The sequence below is a fragment of the Bubalus bubalis genome, chromosome 23 (genome assembly GCF_019923935.1).
Source record: "Bubalus bubalis isolate 160015118507 breed Murrah chromosome 23, NDDB_SH_1, whole genome shotgun sequence".
Taxonomy (NCBI): Eukaryota; Metazoa; Chordata; class Mammalia; order Artiodactyla; family Bovidae; genus Bubalus; species Bubalus bubalis.
The window spans coordinates 26,522,298-26,545,681 of NC_059179.1; the positions used below are offsets into that span (position 1 = coordinate 26,522,298).

At 39.0% G+C, this 23,384-nt stretch overlaps 1 long non-coding RNA gene across 1 annotated transcript in view; it reads left to right on the forward strand.

Moving 5' to 3' along the window:
* The first annotated feature begins 469 nt into the window (after positions 1–469).
* Positions 470–23,384, forward strand: part of LOC123465306 — a 285,430-nt gene continuing 262,515 nt past the window's right edge. Inside the window, exon 1 of the long non-coding RNA XR_006640513.1 lies at positions 470–630. This is a non-coding gene — a long non-coding RNA (uncharacterized LOC123465306). The remainder of the gene's footprint in view (positions 631–23,384) is intronic.

Here is a 23,384-nt window from a genome sequence, read left to right on the forward strand (position 1 = left end):
AGTTTGCGAAACTCGCATTTAAACAAAATTCCAAATAGGCTGGGAAAAAAAAAACAAGAGAAAATCATTGCAATGAGGCTTGCTTCTCCTTCTACTCTCCAGCTTCTTTGTAATATAAGTAAGAAAACTGTGTCAAGACATCAGAGGCTAACAGACACAGAGTCAAAAAAATTCAAGTCCTGTAGGTGCCCCAAATGAATTCAGGGCATGTGTAGTTCAACCTAGATAAATCTTGCCTAATCAGCCAGGGAGGTGTCAGAAATCGTCTTTCCCCGGAAGCTCTGTAGTCCTCAAACTTTTGCCTTCTAAGCTTCTGTAGAAAATACTCTTTCAAATCCTTTGGACTACATGTATTATTTTTCATTTTAGCTGACCATCCACATGCTCAGGATCAGGGAATTTCTCATGTCATTTGAAAATATACAAGGAGCATTGCCTAAGTTACCACCTGCCTATTTCCATTGTAGACCTACTGTGGGCTTCTCTGGTGGCTCAGATAGTCAAGAATTTTCCTGTAATGGAGGAGACGTACTATGCGAGATGAGAAGCAGTGAATAGCTACAGTGGAGTAAAAACCGCAGTGAGTGCTGGTGCATGGTTGATTATGCTGCCGTGGCATGCTCTCTCTAGGTGAGTCCCACTGCCACAACAAGCCATTATTTTCAGCAGAAATAATGGAATTGCCAATTAATTCAGGCAAAATCCTGACTCGAAGTGTCCCTTCAGTATAGAGCAATTAGCAGATGCTCTTTGCTGCTGAAAGGGTATGAATGTTTTCTGGGAAGGGGGCTGTCACCCTCTCTGTATCACACAGCAGTAACCTCAGTGTCTTTGCTTGACCTCTGCAGATCCAGCACTGAGCTCAAATAACGTGAACCTCTATAGTGGAAAGAATATAGAATAGGAAGAGGCAGGAATAGATCTTTCCTAAGAGGGGTTTCCGTCTTTTTACACTGCCCATTGCACAAAACACCATAAGAAAACCATGTCATGAGGATATCAAGTGGAATTTTATATTCCACTAAATTTTTTGTCTGAAGCTGAGAAGTTGAGAAATTTATTAGAGTGGGTCCTGGGCAAGCTAAGTTCCAAAGTGAAAGCATCACAGTCTATTCCTGGAAATTTAAGGAATAAGGTGAGAACAGGTCTAGCAGTGAGTTGAACTCATGACTTTATGGTGGACTTTTCTGGTGGTTCATCTGGTAAAGAATCGTCTGCAATGCAGGAGACCTGGGTTTGATCCCTGGGTTGGGAATATCCCCTGGAGAAGGGAATGGCTACCCACTCCAGTATTCTGGCCTGGAGAATTCCATGGACTAGTCCATGAGGCCACAAAGTTGGTTCTCAAACTTTGGTACACTTTATAATCACCCAAGGAACTTTATAAAACACTGAGATCCTAGGACCAGACATGGGGATTGTGATTTAATTGGTCTGTGATAGGACCCAATTATCTGCATTGTCCAAGTGTTTCCCAGATGATTCTAGTGTGGAACAAGACTTGAGAATCACTGGAATTGTGTGGGCCCTGGCAGAGAGCAAGGGTACCACCTGGGAACTTGTTAGAAAAGAGAATTATTGGGTTCCACCCCAGACCTGCTGAGTCAGAAACTCTCTGAGTTGGACTCAGCAACCTGTGTTTTATCAAACTCATGAGGTCATCCTGTTGCATACTAAAGATGTGTACATTAGAATGAGTTGCTTTGTTTCCTTGACTTTCTCTACCCTCCTATCCCACGAGTATCCAGTATGAGTATTGGTGGCCTCCTTTTCTTAGAACTATTTTTTTTTTAATTTTACTGGAGTTTAGTTGATTTACAATATTGGGTTAGTTTTAAGTATACAGCAAAGTGATATATATATATATATATATATGTATATGTATATGTATGTATATGTATGTATGTATGTATACATATGCTGCTGCTGCTAGGTCACTTCAGTCATGTCCGACCCTATGCGACCCCATAGACAGTAGCCACCAGGCTCCTCTGTCCATGGGATTCTCCCAGCAAGAGTGGGTCTCCCACTGGAGTGGGTTGCCATTTCCTTCTCCATGTGTGTGTGTGTATTCTTTTTCAGATTCTTTTTGCATATAGGTTATTATATAATAGTAAATAGAGTTCCCTGTGCTATACAGTAAGTCCTTATTGGTTATCCATTTTATATATAGTAGTATGTATATGTTAACCCCAAACTCCTATTTTTCCCTGCCATGTTTTCTTTTTGGTAACTGTAAGTTTGTTTTTGAAATCTGTGAATCTGTTCCTGTTTTTCAAATAAATATGTCATTTTAAAAATTATATTCCAAATATGAGTGATATGATATTCATCTTTCTCTGTCTATTTCACTTTGTATGATAATCTATAGGTCCGTCTGTGTTGCTGCAGATAACATCATCTTGTTCTTTTAGTGGCTGGGTAATATTCCATTGAATGAATGAACCATATCTTCTTTATCCATTCCTCTGTTGATGGCCATTTAGGTTGCTTTCATTGAATGAATGAACCATATCTTCTTTATCCATTCCTCTGTTCTCTGTTAATGGACACTTAGGTTGCTTTCATTGAATGAATGAACCATATCTTCTTTATCCATTCCTCTGTTCTCTGTTAATGGACACTTAGGTTGCTTTCATTGAATGAATGAACCACATCTTCTTTATCCATTCCTCTGTTGATGGACACTTAGGTTGCTTTCATTGAATGAATGAACCACATCTTCTTTATCCATTCCTCTGTTGATGGACACTTAGGTTGCTTTCATTGACTGAATGAACCACATCTTCTTTATCCATTCCTTTGTTGATGGACACTTTGGTTGCTTTCATTGAATGAATGAACCACATCTTCTTTATCCATTCCTCTGTTCTCTGTTGATGGACACTTAGGTTGCTTTCATTGAATGAATGAACCACATCTTCTTTATCCATTCCTCTGTTGATGGACACTTAGGTTGCTTTCATTGAATGAATGAACCACATCTTCTTTATCCATTCCTCTGTTGATGGACACTTAGGTTGCTTTCGTGTCTTGGCTATTGTCAGTGGTGCTGCAGTGAACACTGGGGAACATGCGAGTTTGAATTACAGTTTTCTCTGGATATATGCCCCAAAGCAGGATTTCTGGATTTTATTTTTAGTTTTTTAAGGAACCTCCTTACTAGTACCTCCTTACTCATTAATATTCTCCATAGGGTTTGTACTGGCCCTGTTTTTTCAAAGCTCCCCAGAGTTGTAACCTATTTCTCTAACCTTTACAACTGGGACCATGTAACCCTAACTATATATTAATTCTGATATCATATTTGAGCCAATACTATCCCTATATGCAGCTTAAAGTAAATAGTAATGATAATGAATAGTTAATAAATATTCATTGCAAGGGATCATCACTTTCAAGAGAAAGCTTCATCCCAACCGTATACAACGGTCTCATCAACTTCATCCTCCGCTTTTCCTTAAGGGAAGTTAATTGGAAGGAGACAAAATTCTTTCAGATAGAAAGATGACTATTTGCTATTCACTAAGGATCAATGCCAGGCCTGGAAGTTACAGCTACCCTACTCTTCTTGATCCACAGATTAAAAAAAAATAAAAATAAAAAAAAAATTAAAAGACAGATTGCCCACATCACCATGTGTTGTGGCTGAGTGGAAGGAAAATAGTCTGAGATTTGGATGTTGAGGGAACTTCCCTGAAAAGTAGAACTCCATAAAATAAAAACTGAGTAAAAATATCTCCTTTTATACTCATTGAGGATTATTAAAATAATGCCTGAGGCTGTTGACACTGGACAAAGCCTTGAGACTCACCAGGAGGGTTTTTAACTGCAAGGACAAGAAGACATGTGCTTCCCGTTATTGGCTGGGGGTCAGTGAAGTGGTGATAGGAGGGCATATCTTCCCGGGCTCTAGATTTTAGAAAGTCAGAGGTGGCAGAAATGCTGGTATTTGGGCTGGGTTAAGTGATGAGAACTGTACTCTTTAAGTAGAGCATATTTCGCCTCTAGGTTCCTTATAGAATAGATGTGAAGCTCCGGGAATCAGTGACTACATCCTAGTAAGAGTCCCAATTACTGCCATGTATGGAGTCAATGCAATCACAAATGGTTCTTTGGGGAAGTGCGGGTAGAACACATTCTGTGTTTGTTACTACACACCTGCCACCAGATTGCAGAAGTCTGATTTCTAACAGATTAAATAAAAATTAAATTAAAACAAAACAATCTATGAGTTTGCTGCCTGGCATTAAATTTTTATGAAAACAGATGGGTGAGCATAATCTCTCAGAGGAACTCATCCAGGCTGAGGCACTTTCTTCAAGCTGCAGGTGTAAACATTTCAAGAGCCCCCGGGGTCTCCTTTTGAAGAACAGACGCAAAACCAAACATCTAACTGAGAGAATTGTACTGTATATGGTTCCCAGCACTAGGTATTTGCAACTATTCTAATGATGAGTGAAGAGAAAGATAATCCATGTATATTTCCATATTACATGGATGGAACATGCAGATTCATGTCTCTTTGATTCATTGATTCTTCATGTCCACCAATAAAAGTTTTAATTGTGCTTTAAACTTTCTTGTACATGTACACACTTATATGCCTCTTTTTGAACAGTCCACAACTTATAAGAGGCCATCAAAGAAGAAAGGGGATTCTAGTAGGTTAGGTCTGTTTCATAGTTTGTGGGCTCTGCAAATAGGAAAATATCTCTGAATGCTGGCCTTATAATTTAACTTTACTACATTGGGTGATATTCAAATGCCTGTTACTTTCCTCATCTACAAAGTTGGACTGTTTTAAGAATTACATAAGCTAATACCTGTAAAACAGTCAGCTTCATGGCTATCATATAAATGTGTAAATACTGTTCATGGTGATGACAATTTGAGGGGATTAAGTTAGAGCTTTAAAATCCTTAAGCATCCAGCAAGAATTAAGATGATAATAAATTTTATTTACATTAATATAGATGGCAAATCTCCTGTAAGTCAGCACAAATATTTTAATAATTGTACTTTCAGGAACTTAGATATGTTGCAGGTCTGGTTAAGTTTTCTGGAACTTAAACCTATAAATTTGAATGGTGATCTAACAGTTAATCTAGAATATGTACAGAGAACAATTCATGGAGGAAAAAGACACAAGATCACTTTTGGAATAACATCTATCTCTCTTCTTTACATAAGTTATTTCTGGGAATCTATTTCATTTTAATCTCATTGTTGCCGGTATTAAGTAATGTGTTACTCCCACATGTTCATGACTTGTGAAAAGGAAGCACATATTAACTACTATTCTAAACTGTATCCTTGCAGGCACCCCAAAAGGCACTGTTGTTTCTAATTAATTCAGTTCAGATTTATTGAAGGCTTACAAATGTGCAATATACTGGAATGTAAAAGGATGTTGGGCTATTGTTCCTTTCCTAAAGAAACTTATTTCCTAATATACATATAATACAAGGCAGAATAAGATCAGAACTACAGATGTAGAGAGAGTGCTAGAAATTGGAAGGCAGGACAAGTGGCTTTAACCTGGTGATATTAAAAATTACAAAATGAAAGATAAGAAATTTTAAGGGGCTTTGAAAAAAGAGCATAGATTGTTCTAGGTGAGACAGAGGAGGAACACACACAGGTAATTCTCACATCAGGAGGAGCAAAGGTATGGCAGTGGGAGAGAACAGTCATATATTCTAATAAAACATTCCAGTTTGCTGGATATAGATGTAACATGTCAGACCATCCAAGCTGAGATTAGATTATTTAAAAAAATTGGTAAACAGTATTCACCCAAAGCCAGCAAGTGATAAGAAAACTTAAAGATGTAAGTGGGAGAATGATCAGTTTCACATTAAGATGATGAAGAAAGCTAAAGATAGGATATCTTGTGTCAAGTGGATCGTTACTTCAGGCAAGAGGTAATGGGGATCAAAGCTAAGGGAATAATATGGAGGCAGAGACATAGAGAAGGACTAAAAGCCCTATGTTATGATGACTGAAAAAGGATTCAGTGAGAAGAGACTGAGAAATAAGACAACGTCCAAGTTTCATTAAAGACCTTTTCTTCCCTACCCATCCTTGTGGTCAAGAATGCTGAAGGTTATGTGAAGGAGGAAGGATACATATAAAAGTCCTTCTGGGCCCACTCAGGGATGCACAGCAGAAACAGGTTGAAAAAATGTGAATTTCAGGGAAGAGTTGGCGGCACTACAGATTTATTAAATCCATTTAGGGTTTCACAACAGACAGAGGAGAGCTGAAGCCAGAGAAGATTCATCACCAAACGATAGTGTGTTGGGCTACCTTTCTTTATTTTCTTGGGCTCCATAATCACCATGGATGCTGACTGCAGTCATGAAATTAGATTTTCTCCTTGGAAGAAAAGCTATGATAAATATAGACAATATATTAAGCAGAGACCTCACTTTACCAACAAAGGTCTGTGTAGTCAAATCTGTGGTTTTTCTGGTAGTCATGTGAGAGTTGGACCATAGAGAAGGCTGTGGCCAAAGAATTGATGCTTTTGAACTGTGATGTTAGAGGAGACTATTCAGAGTCTCCTGGACAGCAAGGAGATCCAACCAGTCAATCCTGAAGGAAAGGAAGTCAACCCTGAATATTCACTGGAAGGACTGATGCTGAAGCTGAAGTTCCAATACTTTGACCACCTGATGTGAAGAGCCGACTCATTGGAAAAGACTCTCATGCTGGGAAAGATTTAAGGCCAGAGGAGAAGGGGACAACAGATAATGAGATGGTTGGATGGCATCACTGAATCAATAGACATGAGTTTGGGTAGACTCCAGAAGATGGTGGAGGACGGGGAAGCCTGGCATGCTGCAGTCCATGGTGCCACAGAGTTGGACAGAACTTAGTGACTGCACAACAGCAAAACCTTTCTTATATGTTTTGAAAAATGAGGCTCTCAAATGTCTAGTGAATAGTGCTCAAGGCTGAAGAGTGCAGGAAGATATTAACAGAAAACACGTGTAAAAATTACATTACATTAGTGCTGCAAATCAACAAAGGCAGCCAGCAGCAGATATTTATTTTGAGTAAATATTGGAAGATAGAGAGCAAATGAAGTCAGATTGAAAGGTAAAAGAAGCAAGGAGAACTCATAGTCACCCGGTGAGATGCTAAGCTTCAAGTCAGCAGACATACAGAGCAGAATTGGGCCTTGGGCAGTGCTCAGGGTAACTGACTGTGAACTATTCTCAGAACAACTGAGCTAGTTGCATGTATGTTCCTCTCACATGCATATGAGAATCTGGCCCCTAGAGAGAAATCTATAGTGTTACTTGCCAAAGAAAAACGTGTGATCTTTCTGGAGAAGAGTCCAAGCGTGGGTGACAAGGTCTGAGACAGCACATAATCCAGACCTTATATCAAGCCACAGTGAGGGAGGGGGTTGTTGACTCCACAATCCAGAGTAAAGTATACCTTAGTCTAGAAATTCTTGGCACCTGCTTAACTGTCTCTTTTCCACACCAACCCATACAGAGAAAACTGGTTGTGGTCCTGTCCAGCTATAAAAAGCAATGAGACTTCTGATTCACTTAATGAAGCCTAAAATCAGTTGAGTCAAAGTACAGAAAAAATGAGGGAGGGATGAAGGAGATGGAGGGAAAGGGAAGATAAGGTGATAGCACTGTGGAAAGGGGAGGGAAGGTGGAGACTGAAGAAAAAGTGGGTGGAATTAGAGAAGCAGCTATCAGAGTGTGCTTGTGCTCATCCTTTGACACACATCAGAAGCACCTGCATGGGTTGTTAGACCAGCCCCACCCACAGACAACTTGATTCAGTGGGTCTGAGTTAGGATATAAGTGTGTGCTTCCCCCAAAAGTTCTCAGGAGATGCTGATCCAAGGACAAATTTTGAGAAGCAAAGGTCTAGAAAGTTGGAAAGTTTTAGGTTGGGAGAGATCTGTGAGCCAGGAAGTAGGGATTGCTGATTTAATAGGGCTTCATTGGAAGGACTGACGCTGAAACTGAAGCTCCAATCCTTTGGCCTCTTGATACGAAGAACTGACTCATTGGAAAATATCCTGATGTTGGGAAAAATTGAGGGTGAGAAGGGGGCGACAGAGGATGAAATGGTTGGATGGCATCACTGACTCAATGGACATGAGTTTGAAAAAACTCCGGGAGATAGTGATGGACAGAGAAGCCTGATGTGTTGCAGTTCATGGGGTTGCAAAGAGTTGGACACGACTTAGTGACTGAACAACAACAATTTAAGGAGCTGGTAAAAGTTGGTCAGAGGGCCAGAGTGGCTGATAAGGAGTAAGGACTAGGTAGACCCTTGAACAGTGTATATGTTTCCTGTTTCTGCTGTAACCAATTCCTAAAATGTAATGGATTAAAAACAGCACAGCTTCATTCCCTTATGGTTCTGGAGGTCAGAAATCCAAAATCAATTTCAGTTTCACTGGGCTAAAATCAAGGTATCAGCAGGACTGGCTCCTTCTAGAGAGTTTGAAGGGCAATCCATTTTCTTGCCTTCTTCAGTACCTAGTGATCATCTAGAAGTATTCCTTGAATTGTGGCCCTTATTTCTATGTCAAAATGCACCACTTTCATCTCTGCTTCCATTATCACCTATTCTTCTCCTCTGAATCTGTCTTGATTACACTGGATTTACCTGGGAATCAAAGATAATCTCCCTATTGCAAGATTCTTAACTCAATCGCATCAATAAAACCCCTTTTCTTCAGTAAGGAAGCATTCATAGGTTCCCAGGATTAGGACATGGACATATTTGATGGAAGGAATTATTCAACCTGCCAAAAAAGATGTTCAATATAGTGGCCTTTCCTTTGTGCAACCCTCTGGGTCTGCACTATTGCCCTGAACTAAGACGTGAAATTAAATTACATCAAGCTCAACATCCAGAAGTCATCTAGTTCTCTCCCCACCTTACCTCAAAGCCTGTTTGTTCTTAAATAATCAAAGCACCTCTTCTATATTTCAGAGTAGCAGCATCTGTATGCTATTCAGTTGATTCTAAATATTGATACAATGCAACTTTAATCCAGATCGGCTCTAACTGGAACACTCATTTTAGACAGAAGTTTTTCTTCTCTAAATAAAGGGTAAATGATAAACCAAACAGACAAGCAACTCTCTTTGGTGGACTTTATTAATACCTTTCAGGGCTTAGTTCAAAAATAGCCACCATTAATGATAATAAAAGGGAGATGGCGGAAGAGAATGCTTAAGGGTTTGAAAGTCCACAGATATCATTATTGAACTTATTAAGGCAAGAGTAGGGAACTCATCCAGTTATCACCAAATCTCCTTCTTCTTTGGGGATCATTATTTTCCACAGTTTGTTTTGTGTACACATCAAACTGACTTCCTTTATTCCAGGTACATAATGGGCCATGACATAATTTCCTGCTGTTTTTTCTCCCCTTCTCTATATATCCTGACTTGTTCTTACTTCTCAGACCCACTCTCTGAGTTGGGTGCTACATTCTAGGTAACGTATCCTTTTTTCTCAAAAATGTATCCTGTTTTTTGAGTTTGCTTTCTCCTAAAAGAAGACATAAGAGTAGCTGTATAAATGTTTTGTATAATATAATCTCATATATAGAATATTTGACTCCTATATTCTGTCAGAGGGTAAAATGTGGCTGCTCATGAGAGGCTATGTCACACAATGATTAGGAACGAGAGCTCTGTAGTGAACTACTGTCTATTTTGAATTCTCAGTCCCTTGAAAGCTATGCCACTTTAGACGAGCCATAACCTTACTTTTTCAGGCCTCATTTCCTCTTCTGTAAAATAGGGATAGTCACCATAATTACTTCATAGAGTTGTTGTAGGGATCAACGAGATAAACCATAAGAACTGGCACATAGCAGGTGCTCAATAAATACTAACTCTGAATTTTAAAGCTGGGGTGGACATCTTTTGAACATCCTGAGAGTGCCATAACTGGTACAATATGTTAGTTAGTAGCCTACCCTGTGATCATCACTATATATCTAGAGTAACAGTAAGCAGTTCATTTCACATAAGAGCACATTTTAAAACATTGCTTGGATTCCCCAAAACAATTTACAGAGAGATAGTTGCCATCATTTAAAATGACGTGATGAGTTCACAATATATATATTTTCAAAATGATAAAAGATAGTCTTTGTAAAATAATATAAAACCCTTAATTGTATCTCCTCACATACAACAAGCAAGCATATACTTCAGTATCTTACATGAGAAATATATTTCACAACAACAGGATAAAGATACAGAAAATCTCGGAGCGGGAATTAGAATTTAAATAGTAGCTGTCATCCAAAACTATCAGAGCACACCATAATTCTTTGAAATTTTTTTCAGTCTATAATTTATCACAATATTTTATTGTTTAAAATGAAACTTTTAAAAGACTGGCCTCTCTCAGTAGCATCAAGAAAAGGAAATAGTCAGGTATGATTTTCTCTACCTTCCAAGCAAGAAAATTGAAGACATGGTGAAGTTATCCATCCCAAACAAGATAAAAACTTCTTGTGGAATAGCAACGCACCTTTAAAATTGAAAATAGGTATTATCAATGTAAAAAACAGGGAAAAATGTATTTGAATGATGAATTTAATGAATTTACTTGCTCGCAATTCATTTGTAGATAAATATAACCTCTTTGTTAAGGCTTATAGAACATTTCCCCTTTATTTTTCCAGTTTAAGTTCAAGTGATCAACAAAGGGATTTAGATAGACTTTCATTGTCTGCAGTTTAAGAGGTAGGAAAAATAAAAGAAGTATTTGGTGGTGTTTGAATCCATTTCTTGGTCTCTAATAAATTCCCCAGTGGCTTGACATCTTGAATTACCACCACAATTATTCCCTTGGTTTTCTAAAATTGAATGAATATAGGACTAAGGGAAAACTAAAGTGTTTCCCAATTAAGTAACACCAGAAACCAATCTTATAAAACAACTATGCCTGAATGTCAAGATTATTGGTAAGTAGTTTTATGAGTCTTTCCTCTCCAACATGTTATATCGATTCCCAGTGTTATTTAATTGGAAAATACTTAATCCAATTTTCTTGTGACTCTAGATTAGCTCAATTTTAGAAAATACTAAAACTCATGGCATTGTAATGTGACATCACTGTATTGTTTCCTCCCTGCTTCCATTTCCTGTTCTAATGTTTAAGAGCTCCCCATAAGAATCTATGTTCCAATACGTTGGCCACCTGATGTGAAGAGCTGACTCATTGGAAAAGACCCTGATCCTGGGAGAGATTGATGGCAGGTGGAAAAGGGGGAAACAGAGGATGAGATGGTTGGATGGCACCACTGACTCAATGGACATGAGTTTGAGCAAACTCCGGGAGATAGTGAAGGACAGGGAAGCCTGGCTTGCTGCAGTCCTTGGGGTCACAAAGAGTCAGGCATGACTGAATGACTGAAGAACAACAACGACATATGAATCTGTATCCCTCATATTATAAACAAATGGAAGATACATAAACTAATGTAATGGCAGATACCTAAATTAAACATTTTAACTGCAAGTAGCTCAGTGTGTCACCCAACCCAGGGGCATGTACACTTGATAATCATCAGAACACAGTGCTTATACTGAAGTCATGAATAAGAGAGGAGAGAGTGGAATGGTGACAAAGTGGAATGGTGACAAATTCAGGGGAATCAGAGTCAGACCCTAGGTCTATTCTATCTAGCCCTAGTTTCTCTCTTGCTAGCCATGCATCTCAGGATGGTCACTTAATTCTCATGATCTTTATATTTCAATTCTGAAAATAAAGTCTCCTCTTTTGTTCCATCCTATGTGCATAATCATTTTATACAGATATAAATGTAAGTATTTATTGTATTTATATTGCAGTATACATGAGTGTCTATTCATAAATAACTATTATTGATATAAATGTACTTCTAAATACTTATGACTGTCATGTTATTATACGAGTTAAGAAATGTACTCAAACAACATCTTATGCCAGTCACTTTGTGTGTATGTGCACTCAGTCACTCAGCTGTGTCCAATTCTTTGCTACCCCATGGACTGTAGCCCACCAGTCGTCTGTCCATGAAATGTTCAGCAAGAATACTCGAGTGGGTTGCCATTTCCTATTCCAGGGGATCTTCCCGACCAAGGGATTGAATCTGCGTCTTCTGCATTTGCAGGTGGATTCTTTACCACTGTTCCACCTGGGAAGCCCCTGTGCTAGTTACCTAATACAAGACAAAAAAAAAAAAAAAAGAAAAGAAGTGATATGCACTTCATACTTTCACATATGCAACCTAGGGTACAAGGGATTAGCAAAGGAGGCTTTGCCAGTAAGAAAGGAGGAAGTGTATATATGCTAGATTGTTGTTGTTGAGTTTTAAAGTCATGTCCGACTCTTTTGGGACCTCATGGACTGTAGCCTACCAGGGTTCTCTGTCCATGGGATTTCCCAGGCAAGAATACTGGAGTGGCTTGCCATTCCTCCTCCAGATTAGAAGAATTGAAGGTAAGAGTTGTGAATCTAAATTATGATGGAGGAATTGCTGGAAGAAGTGAATGCATTGTGGGTAGACAAAGAATATGAACTAAGGTAGTGAGACTGTAAAGAGACTGAACACTTAGGGGACAATAAGGAGTCAAAACAGATTGGGGCACAGAGGTTGCACACGGAATAAGTGAGATGTAAGGAAAGATCAGGAACTCTTCAAGGTCAGGGTAGTGGGTCATGCGTGCATTTGGTGTTCTAGGGAATCAGGTGGTGACCATTAGTGTTGGACCAATGTTGAGATAGCCAGCCCACTTAGGCAACAACCTAAGGGCGTGAAGTGATGTAGACCCACCTGATAACCATGGTACCCCCAGTTACCGGCAGTTCTCCAGGAAGCTCTCTACATACCAAGGAGACTTTTTCTGGGAGAGAATTGGCCAACTTGTGATTTTAAACAGGATAAGTGCAGATTCTAAGTGTTTATCCTCATTGCCAATTGTCGTCTTGGACGGTAGTCATTGCTTCCAGAATTCCTTTCAATGCCCCACTGGTTCTTTTCACATAATAGGGTTGGTTGATAGATATTTTAGTGCAAGGAGCCCAGAAGCAGATTCTGAAACTATGACTGATGGACAAGCTATTCATTAAGGAAGTGCTCCCTAGAGAAATTAATAAAAGAATGGAGAAACAAGGGCAAGGAAAGGGAAGAAGTCAAGTCAATAAGTGACTTTAGGCAAGGCACCAGCCTCAGCTGTATCTTATGGAGGAAAGAACTCTGGGGTATGAATTACACCTGAGTGTATTCTGAGCTCATCAAGTCAAGGGAGATAGGTTTTAATTGCCATGTACTGATTAGTCATTGGCTAGGAAATGCTTATAGTTCAGTCGCTCAGTCGTGTCCAACTCTTTGTGACCCCATGAGTCGCAGGCCGCCAGGCCTCCCTGTCCATCACCAACTCCCGGAGTTCACTCAGACTCACGTCCATCGAGTCAGTGATGCCATCCAGCCATCTCATCCTCTGTCGTCCCCTTCTCCTCCTGCCCCCAATCCCTCCCAGCATCAGAGTCTTTTCCAATGAGTCAACTCTTCCCATGAGGTGGCCAAAGTACTGGAGTTTCAGCTTCAGCATCATTCCTTCCAAAGAAATCCCAGGGCTGATCTCCTTCAGAATGGACTGGTTGGATCTCCTTGCAGTCCAAGGGACTCGCAAGAGTCTTCTCCAACACCACAGTTCAAAAGGGGAGGGAATAAGGAAACAAACTTCCAGGTACTTCGAGCTCCCTTTACTGGTGGCAAAGCTGCCCTCCTCAAAAAAGAAACTAGAAACAAGACTCAAAACAACACAGAAACCAGGGCATGGAGGCCCAGAAAGTTATGAGGGGATCCGGAATGAGAAACAGCAGTAAATGCTTCTCTCTGCTGGGGTGCGGTCCAGGGAAGGTGGGACTGGTTGTAAAGGAACTTTATTTTTTTGCCCTCCTTTGATATTGTCCTGAACTTGCAATTTTATTGCCATTACTTTATCCCCCCTGAGAATCTGAAACAGATTTTGGAGGTTCCAGATTTCCAAGGTACAGACTACCTCTTTTACCTCTCCAGTAAAAGGGTTCAGATTTAATCCTGTATCACAAGAAATAATTAGCTCTTTAAAATTTATAAATTACATTTGTCAGCAGCAGAGGAAACAAATGGAGTTTCTGGTCCTCTAGTGGCAATGATGAATGGCACATTGAACTTTTGCTATAAGAAACTTGTGTGGACCTAGGAGCTTGTTTATTGACTCTTAACAAAAAAAACTATTAACCTAGACTATTTTATATGGTGGTGGCCAAGCTCCGTGTATAATAAGGATATGTGTGTGGGGGGTGGTGTCCTACTGGACTGGGAAGTTTTACATGGCTGACATCCCTCTGATGACAAGAGAAAATGCTGCCCAGACACCAATTTAGAATATGTGGCAAAAGGACACAGATTGGACAACTCATTAACTAAGATTTATATGATGCTAGTAGGTATTAATAGCATTGATAGTATCTGTGCAGGACATCGATTTCTGGCTAACATTCATGATGTAAACCCCTCAGATTCGAGTCCACAGGGCGATTTAATGGCAACATTTCAAAGTTTAAGGTAAGATGTAATTGATTAAAAATCATTCTAGAGGTACAGAGTGTGTAGGCTGCGAAGAAAAACTGGCTTGGCCAAAACAACTGCTAATAGGATACTAAGACCAGCCTGTGCTGTGTGTGCAGTTTTTGAGGAATATGGTGCAGGGAATGGCCCTGTGTGCTCGGGGAGGTGGGCACATCCAAAGCCTAGGGACATGGTAAAGCAGGTCATTATGTTGTGCATTTTGAAGATGCTAAAAATAGGACACCCGCCACCCCAGTTCTTCTCCTACAGCAATTATTAACTTGCTGTTAAGCAGGAAGGTACTATGGTTGGGGTTAACCAAAAATCATTCCTCCTTTTTCTCCTCCCTTCTCTCCTGTCTTGAGGAAGGAGCTTACAACTGACTATTTAGGTAAAGATGTGTCTGCAAGAGTTTTCAATCAAAGCTGATTTGCATCCTGTAATACCATGGCGCTTGCTAATTGGAAGAAAAGCTATGACCAACCTAGACAGCATATTAAAATACAGAGACATTACTTTGCCAACATAGGTCCATCTAGTCAAAGCTGCGGTTTTTTCAGTAGTCACGTATGGATGTGAGAGTTGGACTATAAAGAAAGCTGAGCACCGAAGAATTGATGCTTTTGAACTGTGATGTCAGAGAAGGCTCTTGAGAGTCCCTTGGACTACAAGGAGATCCAACCAGTCCATCCTAAAGGAAATCAGTCCTGAATATTCATTGGAAGGCCTGAAGCTGAAGCTCCAATACTTTGGCCACGTGATGCAAAGAACTGACTCATTTAAGACCCTGATGCTGGGAAAGATTGAAGGCAGGAGAAGAGAGGACGACAGAGGATGAGATCATTGGATGGCATCACTGACTCGATGGACATGAGTTTGAGTAAGTTCTGGGAATTGGTGATGGAGAGGGAAGACTGGCGTGCTGAAGTCCATGGGGTCGCAAAGAGTCGGACATGACTGAGCAACTGAACTGAACTGAATACCATGAGTAGGAATCACATTGCTAAGTATAATAAACAGAAAGGTAAAATAGAACAAAAGAAACACGGCTAAAACAAATACTCCACCAACATCTCAGCTTGCTTCTTAGCAATACACACAAGCAATTGGCAGAATAAACTAACTCATGGAAGATGTTCTCATGGCTTAATGCTCATAGAAAAGTGAAAATCCTTTCAAGGTCCCTGTTCAGTATAGTTCAGGGGGAAAAAAAAGTCTTTTGGAATTCAAGTTTTTGTACAATTCAGATAACTCTGTCACCATCCGGAAATCTACATTTGTATTCATAAGGTAGAATTATTACTGTGAAATGCAGGAAATGTCTCCAGATTCTATGGGCTCAATGAAGAAAAAACAATTCTGATGCCTTTGCATCCATAAAAGGGCGTGCATGGTAAAGTTGTCTAAAAAGCACTTTGGGGTTCCACCTAATTTCTCATCACTGTTTACTCCCTGGAGAGAACTGTGCATGTGTCAAGTATTCATTTAGCCCCACAATGTGGAAAGGAGAGTGCTGCATTCTATGGAGATTGCAGGCAGGCATGAGGTTGGTCTCCGTTTCTCTAGCGGCTGTTCCTTGAGCTCAAGAATCCAGACAGATACAGAAATAATTGCTCTAACAGGCATCCTGATAGTCACCAGCCACACAATTGGAAAAATACCTTGTGCTTAGAATAGGCATCCTAGGAAAGATAGTATCACTTAACATAGGCAAAATGTTGACTGTCTCAGCAACACAGCCTATATAAACAAAGCTGACCCAAAATACACAGCAGCCCCAAGCAAGCTGATAAATGAGCCCCTTTTCCAAAATAAATATTTCTTAAATATTTATTCAGTGTGTGTCAGTGAGGTAGAGAAAGTGATTTTTTTTCTTAAAATGTTATACAAAAAGTACTATAAATAGAAACAGATTCCTTCTCATTACTTCACAGCCACTTGCCAAAGAAGTTTCTAAAATCTATGAGCAAAACAATTTCTGCTTTCATGCAACATTTATTTATATTTTAATTTTTACTTTATATTATTGCAGAGTTGATTAACAGTGTTGTGTTAGTTTCAGGTGTACAGCAAAGTTACAATATTCTCTAATAACCTAAATGGGAATAACCTATATGTGTAACTGAATCACCTTGCATGAAACTTTTATTTATTTTTAATTTTTTAGAATATCTCTTCTTTAGATTTTTAACTTCTCTCAGGAAAGTGTTGTAATATTTAGTGTAAAAATCTTGCACTTCTTTAAATAAATTCTTGCCTCTATTATCCTATTTTTTGTTCTTTAAAAATTAAGGTATAGCTAATTTGCAATATTAGCTTCAGATGTACAACATAATGATTCAATATTCCTTATAAATTAAATTCCATTTAAAGTTATTCCTCCATCTCTGCTGTTCTTTATCAAGATGGTTTTGACTATTCTGAATCTTTTGTGTTTCCATACAAATTTTTAAAAAATGATCTAGTTCTAGGAGAAATTCCACCGGTGTTCTGATGGGGCTTGTACTGAATCTGGACATTGCCTTGGGTAATATGGTCATTTTAAGAATATTGATCCTTCCAATCCAAGAACACTGTGTATCTTCCTGTCTGTATTACCTTTAATGTATTTCTTCAGTGTCTTACAGTATGTGGATTGCAGGTCTTTTGCCTTTTTAAGTAGGTATATTCCTATTTATTTTATTTATTGATGCAATGATAAATGGGATTATTTCCTTACATTTCTCTTTCCGATGGTTTGTTGTTAGTGTACAGAAATGCAACACATGTATACCTGTGGCGGATTCATTTTGATATTTGGCAAAACTAATACAATTATGTAAAGTTTAAAAATAAAATAAAATTAAAAAAAAAGAAATGCAACAGATTTATGCATATTTATTTTGTATCCTGAAACTTTACTGAGATCATTGATGAGATCTAGTAGAAAGATGGTATCTTTAGGATTTTCTGTGTATGTATGTTTTATGTCATCTGCAAACAGTGAAAGTTTTACACCTCCCTTTTCAATTTGGATTCGTTTAGTTTTCTCTGGTGATATGGTGATAGTGGGCATCCTTGTCTTGTTTCTGATCTTTGGAATGTTTTCAGCTTTTCACTGTAAAGTATATTAGCTGTGGTTTGTGACATACAGCCTCTATTATGTTGATGTATATTCCATCGATGCTCACTTTCTGGAGACTTTTAAATCATAAATGGATTTTGAATTTTATCAAAAGTTTGTTTCTGCATCTATTGAGATGACCATATGATTTTTATTCAGTTTTTTATGGAGTATATCACATTGATTGACTTGCAGATATTGAAGAAATCTTGGCATCTCTGGGATAAATTCTACTTGATCATGGTGTGTGATTATTTTAACATAATGCTGGAGTTGGTTTGCTAGTATTTTGCTGAAGATTTTTGTATCTATGTTCATCAGTGATATGGAGAAGGCAATGATAACCCACTCCAGTACTCTTGCCTGGAAAATCCCATGGATGGAGGAGCCTGGTAGGCTGCAGTTCATGGGGTCACACAGGGTCAGACACGACTGAAGCGACTGAACGGCAGCAGCAGCAGCAGCATCAGTGATACTGGTCTGCCATTTTCTCTTTTTGTGACAAGTTTGTCTTGTTTTGGTATCATGGTGATGATGGCTTCATAGAATGAGATTGGAAGTATTCCTTTCTTTGCAGTTTTTTTGAATAATTTGAAAAGGATAGGTGTTAACTCTTCTCTAAATGTTTGGTAGAATTCACCTGTGAGGCCATCTGTTCTTGGGCTTTTGTTTGCTGAGAGTTTATGTTACAAATTCAATTTGACTTCTAGTGATTGGTCTATTCAGGTTGTGTCTTCTTGATTCAGTCATAGAATGTTGAGTCTGTCTAGAAATTTGCCCATGTCTTATGTATAATTTATTGATATGTAATATTAAGTAGTATTTTATTATGAATTTTTATATCTCTGTGGTAATGGTTGCTATCTCCCCTCTTTTATTTCTTACTTTGTTTAGTTGGATTCTCTTTTCTTATTGATGAGCTTGGCTAAAGATTTATTGACTTTGGTTCTTTTCAATGAAACAGTTCTTGGTTTCATTGATATTTCCTATTAATTTTGGTCTTTATTTTATTTATTTCTTCTGTGACTTTTATCATTTCCTTCCTTCTGTTTACTTTGGGACCTATTTTGTTCTAATTCTTTTAGGTTGAATGTTACACTGTTTAAGATTTTTCTTGTGTTTTGAGGGAAGCCCGTATCACTTAAAGCTTTCCTCTTAAAATTGCTTTAGCTCTATCCCATAGATTTTGGAAAGTTGTGTTTTCACTTTCATTTGTCTTAATATACTTACTGATTTCCTCTTTCACTTACTCATTGACCCATTGGAGTTTTTAGTATCGTGTTGTTTTCTTTCCATGTGTTTGAGATTTTCCCATTTTTCTTCTGGCAATTGATTTCTACTTTCATACCCCTGTGGTTAGAAAAATATTTGACATAATTTTTGTCTTCTTAGATTTGTTGAGACTTACACTGTGTCCCCATGAAAATATAATAGATTCATCAGTGTTACTTTTCTAGATTCCATATATATGTGTTAATATATAATATTTGTTTTTCTGACTTCCTTAACTTCATATAACAGGCTATTCACTCCGTATAACAGGCTAGAGGTTCATTCACCTCACTGCAATTGACTCAAATTAATTCCTTTTTATCACTGAGTAATATTCCATTTTATATGCATATCACACTTCTTTATTCACTCACATGTAAATAAACATCTAAGTGGCTTCTGTGTCCTGGCTGTTGTAAATAGTGCTGCAGTGAGCATTGGGGTATATGTATCTTTATCAATTATGGTTTTCTCAGGGTATATGCCCAGTAGTGGAGTTGCTGGGCCATATGGTATTTTATTCCTAGTTTTTTAAAGGAATCTCCATACTGTTTTCCATAGTGGTAATCTCAATTTGCAGTCTCACCAACAGTGCAAGAGGGTTCCCTTTTCTCCACATCCTCTCCAGCATTTATCATTTGTAGATTTTTTGATGATGGCCATTTTGACTGGTATGAGGTGATACCTCATTGTTGTTTTGATCTGCATTTCTCTAATAATGAGCAATGTTGAGCATCTTTTCATGCCATATTATGTATTTTTATGTCATATTTGATCCTCAGCCTTTACAATATTTTAGTCTTTACTAGTGGATTTGTTCTCTTCCTATAGATACTTCTTGTTATAGCCTTTTATTTTCCACTTAGAGACAACTATTTGGCATTTCTTTCAAGGTTTTAGTGTTGATGAACTCTTTCTATTTTTGCTTGTCTGAGAGATTTTTTTTTTATCTCTCCTTCGTTAGTTTTTCAGGACTTTTCTCTAACTCTTACAGTTGAGACAAATTGCTCTGTCTTTTCATTTTGCTTATTTTCCTATGTCTCTATAAAAATTAGATGAAGTAGTTACTTACAGAGGTCTTAGAGGGTTATCTTTGTGTGGTGATCATCCCTATACACTCTACCTGTGCCCAGGGGCTTTGTTGGGAGATCTGGATTTGGCAGGAACACAAGTCACGTCTTTCATTAGGGTGTGCAGGCAGCTATCACTTTGGTAGGGGGCAGAGCTGGAGAAGGAGGTACTAGAGCCAGAGCCAAGTGTAAGGTGGGGCTCCTTTCTGCTCAGTGGCCATCTCTGCCCTCAGAGTTGGGTCAAGTCTCAAGTTGCTGGAGCAGAAGTCCTGAAGGCTGGGTCCCAGCTGCCTCAGTTCCCTTTAAGGGTGTGTGCTTTTCTCCCTCCCAGCACCAGCACAATTAGCCCCATGGAGTGAAGTGAAAGTCACTCAGTCATGTCCGACTCTTTGCAACCACATGGACTATACAGTCCATGGAATTCTTTAGGCCAGAATGCTGGAGTGGGTAGCCTTTCCCTTCTCCAGAGGATCTTCCCAACCCAGGGATTGATCCAGGTCTCCCGCATTGCTGGCCGATTCTTTACCATGTGAGCCACAAGGGAAGCCCTTAGCCCCATAGAGGGACCCATGTAGGTATTTGTTGAGGGTCAGGGCATTGGGGCATGGTGGTCTGGCCACCATCAGAGATCCAGACCACCTCTGATGGGCCACCTGTACAATTGCTAATAATGGCTCTCTTCAGTTGCTGCTTAGGGTTTTACCTGCCACATCATCTCACAGCCTAGTCTTTTCTCAATTGTGGCCACTCACATTCTAGTATGGAGCTGTGATGTGAAGCCAACTGTGCTGGAGCATTCACTCAGCTCAGTCTAGAATATTCACTGGGGCAGTAGCAGGAAGCCAGTCAGTAATGTGATCTTGCCTAAATTAGGATATGTTGTGAACCTTATACTAAGAGGAATCCTAGTGATTCAAGCTGTTTCACAGACTTGTGATGAAGGATCAACCCCCTCTAGCCTGTTTAGTTTCAACACAGCACTTGTCACTCTGACATTTTCTTGTGTTCACACATGTATTGCCTTGAACTCTCCGACCTCTTAAGTATGTACCTTGTTCAATGTGCTCACCACCACTGTACCCCAGAACCTGGGACTATATTTGGAACAAAGGAGGCAATTCTTTGCATGAGTGAAAGAGAAAAGAAATGGATTTTAAAGTCTCTGCACAATATAAAGGGCTCTTTTATTACTAGGATTATTATGCTTATCCTGTTCATAACACCTCAAGCTGGTTAATTATTATTCATTTTCTCCATGAAAGATTTGGGCTTTGACTTGAATTGGTATCATTTCCTTCATTTTAGCTCATGGTATTTGGCAGTTTTAAAGACTTCTTTTTTTCCCCATCAAACACAGATTCATATATATTTGAACACAGACACATAGACATTTGAGACAAAAGATTAAACATTGGAATTCCTCATTATCAAGAAGAATCTATTAGGAAGAACCAGACATGCTGTGAGTGGCACACTTGTTGTCTCAGAGATACTAAGACAAAGTGTAGCATAGTTTGGGTGGATTTTGTTACTCATTTTGTTTATGGTAATTGACTACTTCTCCTCCTTAGAAGGAAATATAATTTCATTGCTGACACTGAGCCTCCAGGCAGCCTATAGGAAGAGAGTTTAACAGTGAGAAAGAGGGGGGCAAAGTCCTGCTTTTTCCTCTGATGGCTCATCTCTTTAAATTGCCTCCTGAAACTCTGTTAAAGCACTTATAAAGCAATTAATTTGCTGGGTTGTTAGAGCCACTCTAGGTCCATCTTTTTCATCAGGCTCTCCCTGCCAGGAACCAAACAGTCTGAAACAGGTTTACTAGAACTCTATTCCCAATATAACAGAAAACTAACCAATCTAATCACATGGACCACAGCTCTAACTCAATGAAACTATGAGCCATGTCGTGTAGGGCTACCTAAGACGGATGGGTCATGGTGGAGATATCTGACAAAATGTGGTCCCCTGGAGAAGGGAATGGCAAACCACTTCAGTATTATTACCTTGAGAACCGTGTGAACAGTATGAAAAGGCAAAGAGATAGGACACTAAAATATGAACTCCCCAGGTTGGTCGGTGCCCAATATGCTACTGGATGGAGATCAGTGGAAAAATAACTCCAGAAAGAATGAAGAGACAGAGCCAAAGCAAAAACAATACCCAGTTGTGGATGTGACTGGGTTGTGGATGTGACTGGTGATGGAAGAAAGGTCCGATGCTGTAAAGAGCACTATTGCATAGGAACCTGAAATGTTAGGTCCATGAATCAAGGCAAATTGGAAGTGGTCAAACAGGAGATGGCAAGAGTGAATGTCAACATTTTAGAAATCAGCGAACTAAAATGGACTGGAATGGGTGATTATAACTCAGATAACCATTATATCTACTACTGTAGGCAAGAATCCATTAGAAGAAATGGAGTAGCCATCTTAGTCAAGAAAGAGTCCAAAATGCAGTACTTGGATGCAATCTCGAAAACGACAGAAAGATCTCTGTTCATTTCCAAGGCAAACCATTCAATATTATGGTAATGCAAGTCTATGCCCCGACCAATAATGCTGAAGAAGCTGAAGCTGAATGGTTCCATGAAGACCTACAAGACCTTTTAAACTAACATCTAAAAAAGTTGTCCTTTTCATTATAGGGGACTGGAATCCAAAAGTAGGAAGTCAAGAAACACCTGGAGTAACAGACAAATTTGGCCTTGGAGTACAGAATGAAGCAGGGCAAAGGCTAATAGAGTTTTGCCAAAGGAATACACTGGTCATAGCAAGCAGCTCTTCCACAACACAAGAGAAGATTCTACACATGGACATTACCAGATGGTCAACACCGAAATCAGATTGATTATATTCTTTGCAGCCAAAGATGGAGATGCTCTATACAGTCAGCAAAAACAAGACCAGGAGCTGACTGTGGAGCAGATCTGAACTCTTTTAAATTCAGACTTAAATTGGGGAAAGTAGGGAAAACCACTAGACCAATCATGTATGACCTAACTCAAATACCTTACAATTAGACAGTGGAAGTGAGAAATAGATTTAAGGGACTGGATCTGATAGACAGAGTGCCTGATGAATCATGGACGGAGAGGTTCATGACTTTGTACAGGAGACAGGGATCAAGACCATACCCCAAAAAAAGAAATGCAAAAAAGCAAAATGGCCATCTAGGAGGCCTGACAAATAGCTGAGAAAAGAAGAGAAGCAAAAAGCAAAGGAGAAAAGAAAAGATATAAGCATCTGAATGCAGAGGTCCAAAGAATAGCAAGGAGAGATAAGAAAGACTTCCTCAGTGATCAGTGCAAAAAATAGAGGAAAACAAT